This window comes from Giraffa tippelskirchi, chromosome X (genome assembly GCF_054371585.1).
Source record: "Giraffa tippelskirchi isolate mGirTip1 chromosome X, T2T-mGirTip1v1.2.pri, whole genome shotgun sequence".
Lineage (NCBI taxonomy): Eukaryota > Metazoa > Chordata > Mammalia > Artiodactyla > Giraffidae > Giraffa > Giraffa tippelskirchi.
Window position 1 is genome coordinate 115,466,425 of NC_137289.1, and position 20,881 is coordinate 115,487,305.

At 36.9% G+C, this 20,881-nt stretch overlaps 1 long non-coding RNA gene across 1 annotated transcript in view; it reads right to left on the reverse strand.

The window, feature by feature from the left end:
- Window positions 1-677: 677 nt before the first annotated feature.
- LOC145535225 (uncharacterized) overlaps window positions 678-20,881 on the reverse strand; it is a 228,630-nt gene continuing 208,426 nt past the window's right edge. Inside the window, exon 5 of the long non-coding RNA XR_014075333.1 lies at window positions 678-788. This is a non-coding gene — a long non-coding RNA (uncharacterized LOC145535225). The remainder of the gene's footprint in view (window positions 789-20,881) is intronic.

Below are 20,881 nucleotides of genomic sequence, written 5' to 3' on the forward strand. Positions count from 1 at the left end.
GAGAGCTGAAGGTGGTTCTAAAAAAGCAAGAGGAGGGATCCTTGTGATGTTGGAACGGTTCAATATCTTGACTATAGTGGTAGATACGTGAACTTAAACAGGTAATAAAATTATATAGAACTGAATACACACACGAATATGGATAAAACTGGCAATCTGAATAATATCAATGCATTATATCAATGTCAAAATCCTGGTTATGATATAGTTTTGCAAAACGTTACCACTGATGAAAACTAGCACAATATTACAGGAGACACCTCTGTATTATTTCTCACAATTGCATGTGACTCTACAATTATCTTAATACAAAATTTAAATTTTAAAGAAAATTTCAATAAAATAGAATTTTAAATAAATGCAAATAAGTAAGTTTTATGGAATTCCCTAACCCACATCAAAATGTTACCATTGGGCTATCTGGATATAGTATACATGAAATCTAAAAACAAAATAAACTCAATGTATTTGTTCACAATACTTTGTATGGCAAGTGTCACACTTTTACTCAAAATTCTAAATCATTTGATTTTGTTGTGCATTTAAAGGGAGATTTACTTCTTGTATAGGAGTGTAATTCAGCCAGACGGTGAGAAGAACATATAAAATCCTGCAGAGACAGCACACCCTGTGAGAATTTGCTCACTAAATTTGTGCCAGTGAGGCAGATTGATTACCTGGTTTCTAGTCATTTCAGATGTCCTTTACTATATTTATAGATAGCTGTTAAGTTGTCTGTTGTTTTCTTGTGGAAATGTAAATAGCCAGTAGGTGCTCTCTCCGTTGACCTGAATAACAGAAAAATGTGAAATCAGCAATAAAGGACTTGATTTATTTTTCGTTGTAACCTTTCCTTTCCTACGCTACATCAGGTTTGGGTACAATCAAAAGGAGCTGTGGACAACTGCAGTTGTATTTGGTATCTTGCCTGGACTGGCTTGTTTAAGTCACTCAAGCCCCTCCTTTCCTTGTGGGCCACTCACATGTCTTCTGGGCCAGTGTACAGAGTTGTGTTTCCTTATATGGTAGCCACTAGTCATATGTGATGATTTAAATGAAAACTTAAATTAATTACAACTGAGTGAAATAAAAATGTAGTTCCTCCATTGCAACAGTCATATTTTAAGAGCTGTGCAACTAGTAATAAGTGTTCTGATATTTTGTTTCTATAGCTGTTATGAGAACAAACTATTTCCAAAAAATTATATGACAAGAGAAGGAACTGACCAGTTCATGTTAAATAAAAACAAAAATGAAAACTCAAGTGTTTTGCCCAATAGGCAATACATTTGACTGGAGCTGAAAGTATTCCCTTTATATTATTTAGCTCTTCATTTTATTAGGAAAAAAAAAAACTTTTCAGGCTGTTAGCATGGGATTTATGAGTATAGCACAACACTAGGTATATGTATATCTGAAACCACAAACACTTGTTATGAACTTTAAGGCTCAGGTGTGTCAGCTGTATTCTTCTTCTTTTTCCCACTTTTGAAATATGTGTCATTCTTTCTCATTTTCTTCCTCCTACTTTTAGACTCTGACCAAGAAATCATGAAGGAAGAGTTATAGAGTTGATTTTTTTAAACTTAATTTTAACATAATCTGTGTTAGGCTTAAATAAAATTAGCACATGCATAAGAAAATTAAGTCAGTCACTAGAACAGTTGGTCTAGTAAATGATACTAGCTTTCCAAAGTTGAGATTTAGGGATGAAATTCCTCTCTAGGCCTCACACAGAGAAACAGAAAGAGAAAGAATAATCATCTTCATGCTTCCCCCCAGTGTCAAGGCAGACTAATAGTTCTTTGTTCCTCTGACTGCCTAATTCCTCAATTATTAAGTCTCCTCTAAGGAGCCTGGAGTGAGGGAGGAAATTTCCAGCTAGAATTTGGGGATTGAGACCAACTCATATTTTAAATAGCTATTAGTCTGTTAGAAATGAACCCTTAAATTTTGTAGAAGCATATTCAATATTGTTTTTTTTTCATGCGTATCATTCATTGGGTTATGTTTGCTCTTTGATGTTTGTAAGATTTTCTTGTAAACCATATATGTCATTGATTTTTAGGATTTTGCATTTTTAAATATTTTAATGTATTTTTAAATTACTAATTCATTACTTCAACTATAGAGTAACAGAATTAATTTTCAATGACTTAAACTCTAATGTAATACTAACTTTCTTTGTTTTAAATATGTCTTACTAAAAAAACGTACTGCACCATTAAAAAAAATTAGAAAAATTTTCATCTACCCATAATTCTACCCTCAGGCAGAGAAACCACAGATCAAATTGCCATCATTCATTAGATTATAGAGAAAACAAGGGAATTGCAGAAAAAATCTACCTCTGTTTCACTGACTATGCTAAACCCTTTGTGAAGATCATAATAAACTGTGGAAAGCTCTTAAAGAGATGGGAATCCCAGACCATCTTACCTGTCTCCTGAAAAAGCTGTACGTAGGAGAAGAAGTAACAATTATTACCCTGTATGGAACAACTGATTGGTTCAGGATTGAGAGAGCAATATGACGAGGCTGTCTGTTGTCACCCTGTTTATTTAACTTATATGCTGAGCACATTGTGAGAAATTCTGGGCTGGATGAGTTACAAGCTGGAATCAAGATAGGAGGGAGAAACATCAACAACCTCAGATATGCAGACGATACCACTCTTATGGCAGAAAGTGAAGAGGAACTAAAGAGCCTCTTGATGAGGATGAAGGAGGAAAGTGAAAAAGCTGGCCTAAAACTAAATATTAAAAAAACTAAGATCATGGCATCTGGCCCCTTTACTTCATGGCAAATAGAAGGGGAAAAGGTGGAAGTACTGACAGAGTTCCCCTTCTTGGGCTCTAAAATCACTGTGGATGGTGACTGCAGCCATGAAATCAGAAGACATTTGTTTCTTGGCAGGAAAGCTATGACAAACCTAGACAGTGTGTTGAAAAGCAGACATTACTCTTGCGACAAAGGTCGTATAGTCGAGGCTATGGTCTTCCCAGTGGTCACGTACAATTGTGAGAGCTGGACCATTAAGAAGGCAAAGCACCAGAAACTTGATGTCTTTGAACTGTGGTGCTGGAGAATACTCCTGACAGTCTCTTGGATTGCAAGGAGATCAAACCAGTCAATCTTGAAGGAAATCAACCCTGAATACCCATTGGAAGGACTGATGATGAAGCTGAAGCTCCAGTATTTTGGTCACCCAATGCAAACAACCGACTCAATGGAAAAGTCCTTGATGCTGGAAAAGATTGAGGGCAGAAGGAGAAGAGGGCATCAGAAGATGCGATGGCTGGATGGCATCACTGATGCAATGAACATGAACTTGGGCAAACTTCGGGAGATGGTGAGGGACAGAGAGGCCTGGAGTGCTGCAGTCCATGGGGTCACAAAGAGTTGGACACAGATGAGTGACTGAACAACAACAATCCTATCCTCTGCTACAATCATTTGAATTTCTTTATATTACCTAATCTTTGTCTACAGATCACTCGAAATAGTAGTTAATAGCCTATTAGTTAAATAGCAGTTAATAGCCTAAATAGTTAATAGCCTATTTATTTGTAAGTATGTTTATTTACCTAATACTAATTTTTCAAAAATTTCTCTATAATTATCACTTTTAATATTTCAGTTGATGCACAAGTCCATCAGTTTGCTATGATAGTAAAACATAAATATTCTATATCTCATGATTTTTAGAAATGTATTTTATTTTTATTTTTCTTAATATAATTATGTTAGCTTCCAAGATGGCCCCCAATGATCCTCATTTCCTAATATTCATACCTTTATGTAATCCCCTCCAATATTGACTAGGGCAAACCTGTGACCTAGGGGATACTGTGGATACAATGCTGTAACTTCCAGGCTAGATCATAAAAGTCATTGCATCTTCTTCCTTGTGCTCTTGGATCACTCATTGTGGGAAAAGCTGGCAGGTATATACTGAGAACACACAAGCAGCCCTGTGGAAAACCCCATGAGGAGAGAAACTAAAGTCTTTTTCCAGGAGCCAGCACCTTCTTCCCAGCCATGTGAATGAGTCACCTTGGAATCTAGTCTTTCAGTTCAGGTCAAGCCTTCACATGACTGAAGCTCTGCAATCTGAGTCCTGATAGAGACCACATAGGGGACCCAAACCCGTAAGTGACGCTCTAGGCTGCTCCCAAATCTCTGATCCATAGTAACTATGATTGATAGAACTGTCTGTTTTGGTATAATTTGCTATGCATCAGTATCTAACTAATACAAATATTTTAATTACAGATAATCTGAAATGCAGCTTCTGCTAATGGACAAAAATGGTTTCTATATAAATATTACTGTCATTTATAAAATAAATTTATTACTTCATATAAATGAAAAGTTATGTCAAAATATATAAGGGAGAAATCGCACAAATATCACAGGTACTATATATCATACCTAAGTGTAATCACTATCAGCATTCTGAATTTTTTCCAAATATACACTAATACATACATTTTTATAAAAATATGTATATACTCTAATACTGTTTTATTTTTTTTCTTTACCTATATAGTGGTTATCTTTGGACTACACATACATAACTAATTGCTTTGATGGCTCTATAGTATTCAATTTTATAGATATATCCTAATATATTTTACCAATTCTTTCTTTGGACATTTACGCTGTTTCCATCTATTTAGTGTTATACTATTACTACAATCTGTTGCTTTGTATTGACATTCGTTTTCATACTTAACCATGCGTTTTTCTTATGATTAATTCCTTAGAGGAAACCCATATGCATACACATTTATATTGGTGAGAAATATTGAAATCTATTCTTACAGAGGCTGTGAGGGTGGGTATCTAGTAATATTTGTTCCTTAAATTTTCTCTGATATCCCAGAACTATTTATTAAATGACATTCAGTGTTTACAGTGATTTAAAATGACTCCTTTATGATATACTAAATTATCTGATATACTTAGATCTGTTTATAGAATATGAATTAATTATATGCTTTTGATCTATCAGTCCATTTAAATCCTGGCATTTTATTTTTGTCTTGAATTACAGCAATTATAGACTCTTCTTTGCTCCTTGGTACAAAAATTCTTACCTCAAAGACATTCATTACACAGATTTATTCTATAAACAATAGAACAAATATTCTATTGTTTATGTTTCATCCATTTACTTGTCTGGATGAAACATAAACAATAGAATATTTTTTTTTCTTATTTCGAGGAAAAAAACGCTCTTTGTGATATTGAACTGGGATAACCTTATGTATGTGTAAGTTTGGGAAAACATACATTTAAAATAGTGAGTTTTCCATTCAAGAAAGCATGTTCATCTATTAAATTTATCTTTATGGCTCAGAGGGTAAAGAATCCACCTGCAATGCAGGAGACACAGGTTCAATTCCTGTGTTGGAAAGATCCCCTGGAGGAGAAAATGGCAACCCACTCCAGTATTCTTGCCTGAAAAATCCCATGGACAGAGGCGACTGGCAAGCTACAGTCCAAAGGGTTGCAAAGAGCTGGACACAACTGAGTGATTAAGCATGCACATCATATCCATAAGTGTTATGAAAATATTTTTCCATTATTCTTCTTAATTAGTTGTTCCTAGTCCAAAGACAGCTTGATTTATTTCTGTTTCATCTTGCATCTGGTTCTCTTACTGAATTTCAGTGATTAGTTCTAGCATATTTTCAGTTATTCTTCAAGATTTTCTAAGTAAACAGTTTACTGATCTCATATAATGGAAACTTACGTTTCTTCTTCTCCTCATTCTGCCTCTTCTGTTTCTTCTTCCTCTTTTTTTCCCTTCTTCTTCTTTATGGTTAGAATATTTAGAATTATGTCAAATTTTTGTGTTAATGTCAGGCATCCTGACCTTGTTCCTTCCTGGAAGGGAATACTTCATAGTGTTTCAGAATTATTATGTCAGTTTAAGAAACATGTGGCAAATTCAAAGGGAGTAATTTATCACAGCGGGTTAATTCACTACAGTCTGGATCCCTATCTCCTCATCTCTCATTCTACCCTCTACTCTACTCTCCTCAAACTACTCTTGCAAAAGTCACCAAGGGCAAATCCATGGGATCATTTTCAGTTTGCTTTGCTAATGAATATACTGTGGTATTTGATACCACTGATTTCTTCTATGATTTTTAAATACCCTCCTACCTGGGCTTCCTCAAGACCCCTTTCTCCTAATTAATCCTATTTCTCTGCTCGCCTCAGGGCTCTTCCTCCAAATGTCCTATAAATGACAGGTCTCTTTTCTCTTCATGAGAGATGCTCTCTCAGAGTTTTCCAGTCCATGGACAAATTTCTGGAATTGATCCTATAAGGTGATACCTTCCATCTCTGAAAATGTTCAGGAGTACTACAGGTAAAGTCTGTAGCCTGTGGTCCCTTTTATCATATACACCCCCAAGCCTGGCTTGTTGGCTCTTGCCCATCAGTTCAGTTTGTCACTCATTCATGTCTGACTCTCTGTGACCCCATCAACTACAGCACGCCAGGCTTCCCTGTCCATAATCAACTCCCGGAGTTTGCTCAAACTCATGTCCATCAAGTCAGTGATGCAATCCAACCATCTCATCCTCTGTCATCCCCTTCTCCTGCCTTCAATCTTTCCCAGCATCAGGGTCTCTTCCAATCAGTCTATTCTTCGCATCAGGTGGCCAAAGTATTGGAGCTTCAGCATCAGTCCTTCCGATGAATATTCAGAACTGATTTCCTTTAGGATTGACTGGTTTGATCTCTTTGCTGTCCAAGGACCTCTCAAGAGTCTTCTCCAACACCACAATTCAAAAGCATCAATTCTTCAGTGCTCAGCTTTCTTTATGGTCCAACTCTCACATCCATACATGACTACTGGAAAAACCATAGCCTTGACTAGATGGACCTTTGTTGGCAAAGTAATGTCTCTGCTTTTTAATTTGCTGTCTAGCTTTGTCATAGCTTTTCTTCCAAGGTTTTGTGATGAATGCTTTAGAAAGTCCTAGGCTGGGTCAGTTTCGAGTAGATCCAGCCAATTGTTTTCACTCCAAGTTTCAGGATCTCAGTTTTTGTCCATCAGTGCCCAAACTTTCACATGAGAAACTTTGTAAGCCTCTGACTTTAACGGTCAGTGTGATTCAGTAGCCCACACAGTGAAATTGTGCACCTGATTTTCAGCAGTATCAGCCCTGTGAGCACAGAAGTAAAAGCTTCTTCTAGGACTAACAAAGAAACTCTGATCATTTTGTTTTTGTGAGCACTCAAATGAACTCAAAAGAATCTATCTCATATCATTGCCCCTTCAGTTGTCATTACTACCATTATAATCAAGTACAGCAGCCACTTGGGCCCTGAAAGCACAAGTTTCATTTGGCATCTCATCACAATCAAACACAAGTGAAAGCTGGACAAATTGTGAAGTCAACACTTGCTGTTTTACTAGTATCCTGTTTCCCACTGGCAACGAGCTCAGCATTGCACCCAAGGCCAAAGGCATGATCGAACTAAACTATCTTTGAGAATCTATCTCCTGGGATCATTGTGTGTGTTAGTTCACTCAGTCATGTCCAACTCTTTGTGACCCTATGGACTGTAGCCCTCCAGGCTCCTTTGTGCATGGAATTCTCCAGGCAAGAATCAGTCAGTTCAGTCGCTCAGTCGTGTCTGACTCTTTGCAACCCCATGAACTGCAGCACGCCAGGCCTCCCTGTCCATCACTGACTCCCGGAGTTTACTCAAACTCATGTCCATTGAGTCGGTGATGACATCCAACCATCTCATCCTCTGTCGTCCCCTGCTCCTCCTGCCTTCAATCTTTCCCAGCATCAGGGTCTTTCCAAATGAGTCAGCTCTTCACATCAGGTGGCCAAAGTATTGGAGTTTCAGCTTCAGCATCAGTCTTTCCAATGAATATTCAGAACTGATTTCCTTTAGGATTGACTGGTTGGACATCCTCGCAGCCCAAGGGACCCTCAAGAGTCTTCTCCAACACCACAGTTCAAAAGCATCAATTTTTCGGTGCTCAGGCAAGAATACTGGACTGTGTTGCCATTTCCTTCTTCAGGGATCTTCCTGACCCAGGGATCAAACCTGGGTCTCCCACATTGCAGGCAGACTTTTTACTGTCTGAGCCACAAGGGAAACCCTACCAAGTACCAAATGTGTATCAGTCTAGATTCAACCCAGAGACGGAAACAAGACACTAATTTGAACAGGGAAAGATTAATATAAAGAATCATTTACTATAATGGGATTGGCATGTTGACACATTGGCATGAAGGAAAGATAACTAAAGAATATTGAAATAGTAGGTACAAGGAACAGCCACAATGCTAGGACTAAGATACGGCACACCAGGAAGCTGCCACTCCTTGTAGGGCTGGGATCCAGAGGGCGCAGGCATGGGTCACTGAATGGCAGAGAATTTGCTGTGGTAGGACACTAGCAGAAACTTATTGGAAATCTTCCCTCTTGAGGAGAAGAGTAGTTCAGAGTTAAGAGTCTCATGAGAAATACTTGGTACAAAACTGCTTGAAGGCGGGTGCTGGGGAAGTTACCGGTGGCTGCTGCTGCTGCCCACCTCCTACTGCAAGAGCTGGGTGCTGGAGAAAGTGTGCTATATAGGAGCCTGATGATGGAGAACATCATGTCAGTTGTAGGAGCCAGAGGATTCAGCACACTAGAACCCAGAAGCAAAACGTTCCTCTGCAGTGTATCGCTAGCGCCCTCTGTTGACAAAGATTCTGTATCAGTAAAGGAAAAATACTTAAAAGAGCCCACATTCATTTTCAAAACATGGTGCGTTTGGAATAATAAATTGACAATCAGCACCAGAACATATAACATGGAAAGGGTTAAATTTAATCCCAGAAAGCTAGTGAAGCTCCTGGAATTTCAGTTCTCATCTCCAATACGGAGATGATAATACCTAATAGGGCTGTTATGAGGATTCGATATATTGTGCATAAATAAAATACAATATTTTTAATATATTGCTGATTTTTAGTAATAGTCAACATTATTATTATTAGCATTGAGTTTATAACATATGCATAAAATTTTGCATCTTATATTTTTAACTGAAAACCATGTTATTATTTAAAAATTTTCCTAAATGTATCATGTTTCATTTAGTTGTTTTAAAATTCATTTTAAAAAATAATAAATTTCACAGATTACATAATATACTGCATTATCTAATTTTGATAAAAAGATAGCTAAGATAATATTACTGATTACAAAGAAAATTTTGCAGGCGCTTTTCACAATATCATTTTCCAGTTTTGTTTTCTTTAAATCTCAAAACCAGAACATGCTATCCCAGAATTCAATTCCTGCTCCATCTTGTACACTCATAATGATTAAATAACATTCTTCATTTTAAACTAACATTTTCAAAGTGATCTATTCTCTGATATAGTTTTGATACTTGGCTTTGAAATAAAATATTTATTAGCAAATTTTGTATTAGATTATTTCTTGTGTTGTCTTTTGGATGCATCAAGTTGGCTAGGCTAATGTCCCCATTTATCTAAACATTAATCTAGGTATTGTTATAAAGGTAGTTTGTAGATGTGATTTAAGTCCATAATCAGATGATTTATAAATAAGGTAGATTATCAAAGATAATTGGGATGAGACTCATTCAGTCATCTGAATGGAGAGCTGGTGCTTCCTTGAAGAATAGATTCTGCCTGCATACAACAGCTTCAGTTCAGGCTCCAGAGTTTCAGTCTTCCTTTCCTAACAGTCAGTCCTTTAGATCTCAAACTTGCCAAGCCAACTCCCACAACTGTGTAAGCAAATTCCTTGCACTAAATCTCTTAACATTAATTCCTATTGGTCCTGCCTCTCTGATCTGACCTTGACTGATACATTCCAGAAAAGATGGAATATTTTACTTCTTTAAATATATCTACATTCTCCAAAGAAAAATCAGCTATGAGCTGCTAAATAGGGAAGTTGACACAGGTGGTAAGGACAGTAAGCAAAACTGAATCTAACTAAAGAGTATAAATCATAAAACACATTTTTGAAACATACTATAAACATGCCCAAACTCGTCAAACTATATACACTAAAATATGTGCAGTTTTCTATACATCAATTATACTTCAATAAAGTGGTTTTAAAAAAAGGAACTTAATTCTGTCTTCTTTGAAGTAATTTAAGTGCCATAGTAAAATATTGGTAAAAGAGAAGAATAATCTTAGTACTCTAATATAACCACTGTTAACAGCTCTCCTTTTGTGCATCCTGTGTGTGTGAGCTATAATCAAACAGCATATAATTTTGTTTTTAAAAGCATGTTTGGACTTCAAATTCTGGACTTACTTCTCTCTCTTCTTCCTATAGCTAGCTAAAACCCCTATGCATAATACATAAAACAAACACAGAAAGACCTTCCAAAATGTTGGGGAAACTGAGGCAAATTTGTTAGAGTTCCTGGGACTTGAAGAACAGTACGGCAGTAAGCTCCTGGGTTTTCGTTTTCATTTTGCCTCCCGTATGCCCCAGACAGTATACTGGAGAAGTTCACAGCCCAGGAAAGCTGACAGGTACAGAGAAAAAGTTAAATACTGCTTGTGATTACAGTTATATAACATTCTGCAAATGATAAAATTTTATAGATGAAGACTTGATTAGTGGTTGCCAGAGGATAGTGATGTAGGCAAGAATATGACTATAATGGGGTGGTAAAAGGGAATTTCTTTGTCATGATGGGTTTTTCCGTACCTTGAATGTAATAGTAGTTACATGAATCTACACATTTGAAAAAATGCACAGAACTGCAAATATACATACATACATGCATACACATACCACAAATCTACTCATGGAAAAATTAGTGAAAGCTGAACAAACTTGTAATGTCATTAATTGCACTGTACAAATGTCAATTTTGTGGTTTTGATACTGTGTTATAATTATGTAAGATAGTATCATTGTGGGAAGCTGGAGGGAGGAAGGGTACACAGGCCTCTGTAGTATTCTCGCAACTTCTTATGTGTCTGTAATTACTTCAAAATAGAAATTAAAAAAATGAAAGGGTATTGCTTGTTCATGTATTCAGGCCATAGCAATTGTCACTTGAACATCACTGTATGTTCAAAAGTAAACACTACCATATATCTTAAGATACTCAAACAAACGCCTAAATCACAGAGACATTACAAATAACCTAAGGATATATATGGAAATACAGTGAAGAAACATTAAGTCTGAAAAGTCAAGTATAAAGAATATGTTCTTAGTCTTAGGAAATGAGATGTTGTGGAAGCTTTATATCCGAATAATTTTGGAACTTATTAGCAACTCAATCTGTTAGATTCTAAAACAGAATTTTGTCAGACATGAATATAGAATAAAATTAATTTGTGATTATTGTGAATGATAAATTATCCAAGATTTTAGTCACTTACACCATATATTGTTCAGTGATTAGTTTTTTGTGTACATGTGTATGAGTGCCTAAGTATGGGGTCTCTGTGTGTTTGGAGAGAGAGAAAGAGAGAATTTTATTGGAGCTTTATTAATGTTCATAATTTAATTCTGTTGCTAAGCAGAGTAAATGTAATTCAAGCTAAGTGTCTATCGATGAGTGAATGAATAAAGACAATGTGATATATGATGGAATATTATTGAGCCATAAAAAGAAAGAAATCCTGCCATTGTGACAATATGGATAACCTGGAAGACATTATGGTAAGTGAAATAAGCCAGTTCAGTTCAGTTCAGTCGCTCAGTCGTGTCGACTGTTTGCAACCCCATGGACTGCAGCACGTCAGGCTTCCCTGTCCATCACCAACTCCTGGAGCCTGCTCAAACTCATGTCCATTGAGTCAGTGATGCCATCCAACCATCTCATCCTCTGTCGTCCCCTTCTCCTCCTGCCTTCAATCTTTCTAAGTATCAGGGTCTTTTCCACTGGGCTGACTCTTTGCAATAGGCGGCCAAAGAATTGGAGCTTCAGCTTCAGCATCAGTCCTTCCAATGAATATTCTGGACTGATTTCCTTTAGGATTGACTGGTTTGATCTCCTTGAAGTCCAAGGGACTCTCAAGAGTCTTCTCCAGTGCCACAGTTCATAAGCATCAATTCTTCAACGCTCAGCTTTCCTTATAGTCCAACTACATAGTCCAACAATTGCACTCATCTCACATGCTAGCAAAGTAATGCTCAAAATTGTGAACTGAGAACTTCCAGAAGTTCAAGCTAGATTTAGAAAAGGCAGAGAAACCAGAGATCAAATTACCAACATCCATTGGATCATAGAAAAAGCAAGAGAGTTCCAGAAAAACATCTATTTCTGCTTTATTGACTACACCAAAGCCTTTGATTGTGTGGATCACAACAAACTATGGAAAATTCTGAAAGAGATGGGAATACCAGAACTCTTTACCTGCCTCCTGAGAAATCTGTATGCAGGTCAAGAAGCAATAGTTAAAACTGGACATGGAACAACAGACTAATTCCAAATCGGGAAAGGAGTACATCAAGGCTGTATATTGTCACCCTGCTTATTTAACTTATATGCAGAGTATATCATGCGAAATGCCAGGCTGGATGAAGCACAAGCTAGAATCAAGATTGCTGGGAGAAATATCAATAACCTCAGATATACAGATGACACCACCCTTATGGCAGAAAGCGAAGAGGGACTAAAGAGCCTCTTGATGAAAGTGAAAGAGGAGAGTGAAAAAGCTGGCTTAAAACTCAACATTCAAAAAACTAAGATCATGGCATCCAGTCCCATCACTTCATGGCAAATGACGCTAGCTCCTTGGAAGAAAAGCTATGACTAACCTAGACAGCATATTAAAAAGCAGAGACTTTACTTTGCTGACAAAGGTTCGTCTAGTCAAAGCTATGTTTTTTCCAGTAGTCACGTATGGATGTGAGAGTTGGACTATAAAGAAAGCCAGTCACAGAAGGACAAATATTGCATGATTTCACATCTATGTAGAATCTAAAGAAGTTAAACTCATAGAACCAGAGACGAGAATGGTGGCTGCTGGCAGGGTGGGGGAAATGGGGAGATGCTGGTCAAAGATACAAACTTTCATTGATAAGATGAATGAGTTCTGGGGTTCTATGATGACTGTAACTAACTGTGCTGTATTGTATACTTGAAATTTGCTAAGAGAATAAATCTTAAGTGTTCTTACTAAATTCACACAGACACAAATGGTAACTATGTGAGGTGACGGATGTGTCAAATAGACTGATTGTGGTAGTACTTCACAATACAGGACATGTATTTTAAAATATCATGTTGTATATGTTAAATATATACGATTTTTAATTGTCAATTATATCTCAATAAAGCTAAGGAAAAAAACTGCAATTTATACCTCAAATTGCAGGTGCTGGAGAACTTGGTAGGTTACCTAATGTAAAGGGTGAATGAGAGAATCAAGACTCAAATCTTGATAGATTGGAATAATGGACTGACATTAACAAGGCAAAACTCAATTTTAAAAACTACAAAAAAATAAAATAAAATACTGGCAAGATAATTTGTTGTCCTATATATTAGAGTACAGGTTTAGTGATGGTCTGACAGGGTTTGAATCCTAGTGCCACCACTATCTGACCATGAGTCCTTAACAATGACAGGAACTACTGGAACAGGCTTTTAAAAACTATGCTTTCAATTGTGTATTTATGGGCTACTAATAGCACATTTATTGACCACTCATAATTTGTCAGGCATACGGTGTCACATCATGTCCTCAGATGAAAATAGCTCTTATGCCCATTTTAATTATGAGGAAGCTATACCGTGGAGACACAACACCACTAAAACAGAAGAAGCTAAAAGTCAAGTGCCAGACCTGTGAGGACTGAAAGCCCAGAAAAATGATTATTTCCTACATGTATCTTGTACCAGAGGAGAAAATAATTTTCCCTCTACCCTTCTAGGTTTTCGGCTGAGACCACCTTGCAATAAAAGGACGAATTAAAAGAAGAGAAACAAACAACTTGAATAATATGTATATCTGCTTTTTGTAGGAGAGACCCAGGAAAACTGAGTAACTCACCAAAATGGCTGAAATTCTCACCTTAAATACCATCTTTAACTAAGAGGCTGTTGGAGAGTAGTGGTTTGGGGATTCAAAGAGGAGAAAGGCAATTCACATGGAGATGGAAAAGCAAATATTTGGTAAACAAATCTTTGCTGGGCCATGAAGAGACCATGGGACACAGAGTGGACCCTGATCTCTAGCCCTGCTGACTTTCCACACCACACCTAACTCACGTTCTTTGCAGATACTCCGATGATAGCTCTTTTCTGGGAACAGGCCCACTATATAAATTCTTTTAGGCAAGTAGGGGGATAGTCAAAGTTTCTTCCTGCATCTTTTGAGCCTTGATTTCTTTTCAGCTCAAAATAATCTGTATGCCAAAGAGACATATTTGGGGAGAGTAAACTTTACTTCCCTACAGTATCAAGAGCACAGTTTATCAGAGATGGCTTGATGAAAACGGGAGGTATGGACAAGATTTGGAAGGTAGAGGGAAAAGGTTGGGCAAGTTTTTAAAAGTCCTAAAACTAGAAAAGGTGGAAGCAACTTTGCAACGGATTTGGTGGAAATAAAGATAAGGAAAGGGCTAGGAAATGAGGAATACAATTAATTAGGAATTATCGAGTCATTTATTTGCCAAAATTGGTTAGTAAGCACTAAGAAACTGTTTCAAGTTCTTAAGCAACAGACAGAAAGATTTATGGTATGTTTCCAGAAAAGTAGTCTGGTAGCTGAAGTCCTAGAGAAATAGGACAAAGAATAGGATAGCAGAGGCACTGGGAGAAGCTGTTATAATGAACTATCTAGGTTACCATGGTGATGGCAAGGCAAGGCTACATACTAGATTCAGGATGGAGTGACCCGTTTGTTGCCTTTTCTCACCAAACTCTGTTCCGTTGCCATAGATGAACATCCTGAACATTATTTCTTTTTTATTTAACATATAACTATTATTCACTTTAGGAGTTTGAAAAATGGATCCTTATCTTTCATGTTACAAATTGCAGCATTCATTTTCTTCTAAAAAGCATGGAAATCAGAAATATTTCTGTGTATCTGCACACTTTAGATGAAGCATAATTGTTTCAAATGTTTGTTTTGGGAAATAGAACCAAAGCTCTTATACTAGACCAATTCTCTACCTAACAACATTCAATAGCACCATTTTGCTTCTGAAAATTAAAATTCAGTTTTCTAGTTCCTCTAAATTGTATCCATTCCCAATCCTTTTACATGACATCCCACCTGTGTTCAAACCATGATTTCAACAATATTATGAATAGAACTTTGTCTTTTCACTCCCAGATCATAAGAGCCTGGGGGTAAAAATAATGTCATAAATAGCACAGAAGAGTTTTTCTCCCTTCCCCTTGTGACTGAGAACTGTGGGTCTCTAACTGATTTAAAATTCCTTCCAATTACACGTGGTGGATGGAGTCTTATCCTTGTTCTTCAAGCTATCACATAGCATATGCCATTTCCCTCTGACATGCATTGATGACCGATTACACTTCTGTTCTGCCATTATCTCCTCTCCTAATCTGGCTGTGATGTGAACCTTCTGTCTCATGCCATGATCAAAGCCTTGATGTCCCTTTAAACGGAGATGCTCCATTTTCTTTTCATTGTATTAATAGATGCAAATTTTGCTGTTAATACTACCTTAAAAGGGGTCTGATATATTTCATCTCCACTTTAACTAAACTGTTGTACTGGCCACCAAGCAGGGCTTTTAGGAGTTTAACCATGGTAGGTTTTATTTTTTACCCCTTCTTTCTTGCCCTGCATTGGATTCCCACAGGGGCTAGAATGCTATGACTGTTGGGAAGGAAAAAGCTTTCCTCTCCCCTTCTGTGTTCTTCTGGCTGGTCCAAGAATCAAGTTGACATGACAACAAGTAACAAGGGAAAGTCAAATTTAATCTTGCAGTATGGGAATTCCACATGCACAAGAAGTTCAGAGACAGAAAGCTGAAATAAGGTATACATACTACTCTGAGCTAAGAAAAGGGATAGGGGCCTGGGGCTTCCAAGGACAGGAGGGTCATTCACAGGATGATAAGAAGCAGACGAGATGTTTGGTAGTTAGATGTCTGTCTTGCTATATACAAGAGGTCACTTAGATGAAATTAATCTCAGGTTAAAAACTCTTTTCTGGAAAATATTAGCAATTTAAATTCTAGGTAGTTAAGGGAGGGGTAGTAGTTTCTCATGAACCCACAAGGTCTCAATTGCCTTTAGCTCAAAATGTGTCTATATTAGTCGCTCAGTCATGTCCGTCTCTTTGCATACCCCAGGGACTGTAGCCTGCCAGGCTCCTCTGTCCGTGGGATTCTCCAGAATACTCCAAGAATACTGGAGTGGGTTGCCATTTCCTTCTCCAGGGGATCTTCCTGACCCAGGGATCTAACCTGGGTCTCCTGCATTGGAGGCAGATTCTTTACCATCTTAGCCACCAGGGAAGCCCTTAGCTCAAAACAGCCCCCATGCAAAAGTATCACATTTTGGGGAGGCTTGTTATGAGCCCCTACATGACCCATCTTGAGCTTTTTCCAAAACTCCAACCTCGTCCATTGCTGAGATACTGTTCTTGAATCACATTTGTGTGGACAGACTTTCACTCCCCTTGGAAAGCTTGTTCTCAGAGCTTCTTATTTTCTCTTTTAAGTAGCTCCAATGTTTCAGAAGCCAAACACCTAGGGCATATATAGCTTGGAAAATTCTCAAGCTAAGAAACCCTGCTACATAAAGAAACAAAATGCCTCCTGTAATAAGCCTCAGACACTGATTACATTGACAACTAGCTACTTTTTTGTTGTTGTTGTTTAGCCACTCAGTGGTGACTAACTCTTACAACCTCATGGACGGTAGCCCGCCAGGCTCCTAAGAAAAATTCTCCTCAATGCTTTTCCCAGCTATTTCCTCCTGCTCTTTTGCTCTGGTAAGACAGCAGGAAATAGCTGAGAAAAGCACTAAGTTTTTTTTTTTTTTTTAATTTCTATTTTTGAGGAAGTTTATACTGATATGTATCTTTTATTTAAAGCATCTTCCTTAGTCCCTTAACAGTTTATAGCCCATACCAGAATAAGGATATTAAATGCCATTTTCACACTATTTTTTCTATATGAAAGTGTCATATAATAACTTGTTATTCTTCATAGTTGGATAGCCCATACCAGAATAAGGTATGAGCTGATTGTTTTGAGAAACAGCAGATAAAGGAGGAGCTTTGAAAACCAAGTAGGAGCTACCCTTTTGTAAGGGACATTTACATTTACAAGGCAAATCTCCATTTGTAAGGGTGACTCCTGCTCTACACCAGGAAGAGGGTAAGTCTATCTCTAGAAAGTCTTACCAGCGGAAAAAGTACCAACTTAGATCTGCACAACAACCTTACCCTAGTTTACTGTGCATTACTTGGTAACCTCCCATAGGTCTCCCTGTCTCCTTCCATTTTCCTTTGTCTTTAGCTGGAAATGGTATTTAAGGTGGTGAATTGGGCTGTTCAGGGAGTTACTCAACTTTTCTGGGTATCTCCCATGTATACAGGAGGTAGACATGTTATTAAAATTCTGTTTGTCTTTTGCCTGTTAATATGTCTTGGGGTGGGGGTGGGGGTGCTCAGCCAAGAACCTAGAAGGATAAATGAAAAATTGTCCCTCCTAAAGTTTTATGCTTATTAAAAAAAATAAACTCAAAACAGTTTGAAGACTTAAATATGACACCATAAGACTCCTAGAAAACATAGACAAAAAATTGTTAAACATAAATCACAGCAATATTTTTCTTAGGTGAGTTTCACAATGCAAAAGGAATAAAAGCAAAAATAAACAAATATGATCTAATCAAACGTATAAGCTTTTGCAAGGCAAATGAAACTATAAATAAAACAAAAAGATAATTTATGGACTGGGAGAAAATATTTGTAAATAATGCAACCAAGAAGGGGTTAATTTCTAAAATATACAAACAACTCATACAACTCAATACCAAAAAACAAAACAACCCAATCAAAAAATGGACAGAAAACCTCAACAGACATTTCTCCAGAAAAGACATACAGGTGGTCAATAGGCACAAGAAATATGCTCAACATTAATCATTAGAGAAATGCAAATAAAAACTACAATGAGGTATCATTTCACACCCATCAGAATGGCCATCATCAAAAAGTCTGCAAATAATACATGCTGGAGAAGATGTGTTAAGAAAGGAATTCTCTACACTCTTGATGGGAATGTAAACTGGAGCAGAGAGTATGGAAAAGAAATATGACCCAGCACTCCCACCCCTGGACATATATCTGGAAAATACAAAAACTCTAATTAAAAAATATATATGCACCTCAATTTTCACAGCAGCAGTACCTTCAATAGCCAAGACATGGAAGCAACCTAAGTGTCTATCAGCAGATGAAGAGATAAAGAAGACATGAAATATATGTGTGTACACACACACAATAAAACACACTTGGTCATAAAGAAAATGAAATAATGTCATTTGCAGCAATATGGATAGACCTAAAGATTATCATACTGAGTGAAATAAGACAAATATATGATATCACTTATATGTGGAATCTAAAAAATAAGACAAATGAATTTATTTACAAAACAGGAACAGACTCACACTGCTATATATAAAGTAGATAACCAACAAGGACCTGCTGTACAGCACAGGGAACTATATTCAATATTTTGCAATAATCTATAATGGAAAAGAAACTGAAAAAATATATTCTGGTTTGGTGCAAAAGTAACTGTGGTTTTACGTTGTTGAAATTCGCCATTTGATATTGGAATACATTCTTAAATAAATGTGGTTACATTATACATCACTTTAAAGCATATCTCTTGCTTTACATCTTTTGCTAATGACATTATTTGTTGTTTATTTTACATATATTTTAGACTATGGAAATGCTGTTAGACAAAAAGCAAATTTGAGCAATTTTCTTATTTGAGTTCAAAATGGGTTGTAAAATAGCAGGGACAACTCACAATATCAACAACGCATTTGGCCCAGGAACTGCTAATGAACGTACAGTACAGTGGTGGTTCAAGAAGTTTTGCAAAGGAGATGAGAGCCTTGAAGATGAGCATAGTGGCCGGCCATCGGAAGGTGACAACAACCAATGGAGAGCAATCACTGAAGCTGACCCTCTTACAACTACATAAGAAGTTGCCCAAGAACTCAATGTCAACTATTCTATGGTTATTTGGCATTTGAAGCAAATTGGAAAAGTGAAAAAACTCGATAAGTGGGTGCCTCATGAGCTGACTGGAAATTTAAAAAAAATGGCATTTTGAAGAGTCATCTTCTTTTATTCTATGCAACAGTGAACCATTTCTCAATTGGATTGTGATGTGCGACAAAAAGTGGATTATATATGACAACTAGTGATGACCAGCTCAGTGGCTGGACCAAGAAGAAACTTCAAAGCACTTCCCAAAGCCAAATTTGCACCAAAAAAGACCATGATCACTGCTTGGTGGTCTGCTGCTCATGTGATCCACTACAGCTTTCTGAAGCCCAGCGAAACCATTACATCTGAGAAGTATGCTCAGCAAATCGATGAGATCCACTAAAAACTGCAACATCTGCAGCCAGTATTAGTCAACAGAAAGGGCCCAATTCTTTTCTGAGAGCATACATCACATAACCAATGCTTCAAGTGTTGAACAAATTGGGCTATGAAGTTTTGTCTCATCTACCAAATTCACCTGACCTCTTGCCAACCAATTTCCACTTCTTCAAGCATCTCAACAACTTTTTGCAGGGAAAACACTTCTACAACCAGCAGGAGGCAGAAAATGCTTTCCAAGAATTTGTGGAATCCCAAAGCAAAGATTTTTTACACTACAGGAATTAACTTATTTCTTGTTGGCAAAAATGTGCTGATTGTAATGGTTTCTATTTTGATTAACAAAGATGTGTCTGAGCCTAATTATAATGATTTAAAATTCATGGTCTGAAACCACAATTACTTTTGCACCAACCTAACTGAATCACTTTGAAGTACACGAAAGTAACACAATATTGTAAATCAACAATACTTCAGTTTTTTTTTAAAGGTGTGTTATAGGAAATAAAAATTTTTCTACTTCTCTCAGATTAAAGATAAAAATAGAATATGATATAACTGAAAGAAATATTTGACTCTATTTATACGTATCTATTCAATATAAAACTAAATGTATTTTTCATTTAATTAATTTTATTAAGGATATTGAACGATCTTATTTTAATATCTTTAATTTCATTTAATAGCAATATTTTAATTTAATTTTGTTTGACTTTTACCTATAGTGTGAACATTTTCAGCATTCCAATCGAAGAGAAATCAATACAAAAATGCTTTAATAAATGTTTCAGAATTCTAGCAGACTACTTAAAATTCATTATTTAAATTCTTGGATTTTACTTAAAGATGAATGTCAATTTGAAGAACCTCTGAGGACTTATTCATGCCCTTACTTTCAGAATAAAAGTATTCACTATTTGCATTATTTTTTTTTCTCCTCTTAAACTATGTGTTTAAAATACTATGGTACACCATCTCAGTCACTAAGCATTCAAATAATACTGCAGTAGCTGAGTGATAGGGCTTCCTGACTAGCTCAGATGGTTGTGAAGTTCCTCTGAAAAAGGGATAGGCTACTCACTCCAGTATTCTTGGGCTTCCCTTGTGACTCAGATGGTAAAAAATCTTCCTGCAATGTGGGAGACATGGGTTTGATCCCTAGGTTGGGAAGATCCCTTGGAGGAGGGCATGGCAACCCACTCCTGTATTCTTGCTTGGAGAATCCCCACTGACAGAGGAGCCTGGCACAGAGGAGCCTGGCAGGCTATAGT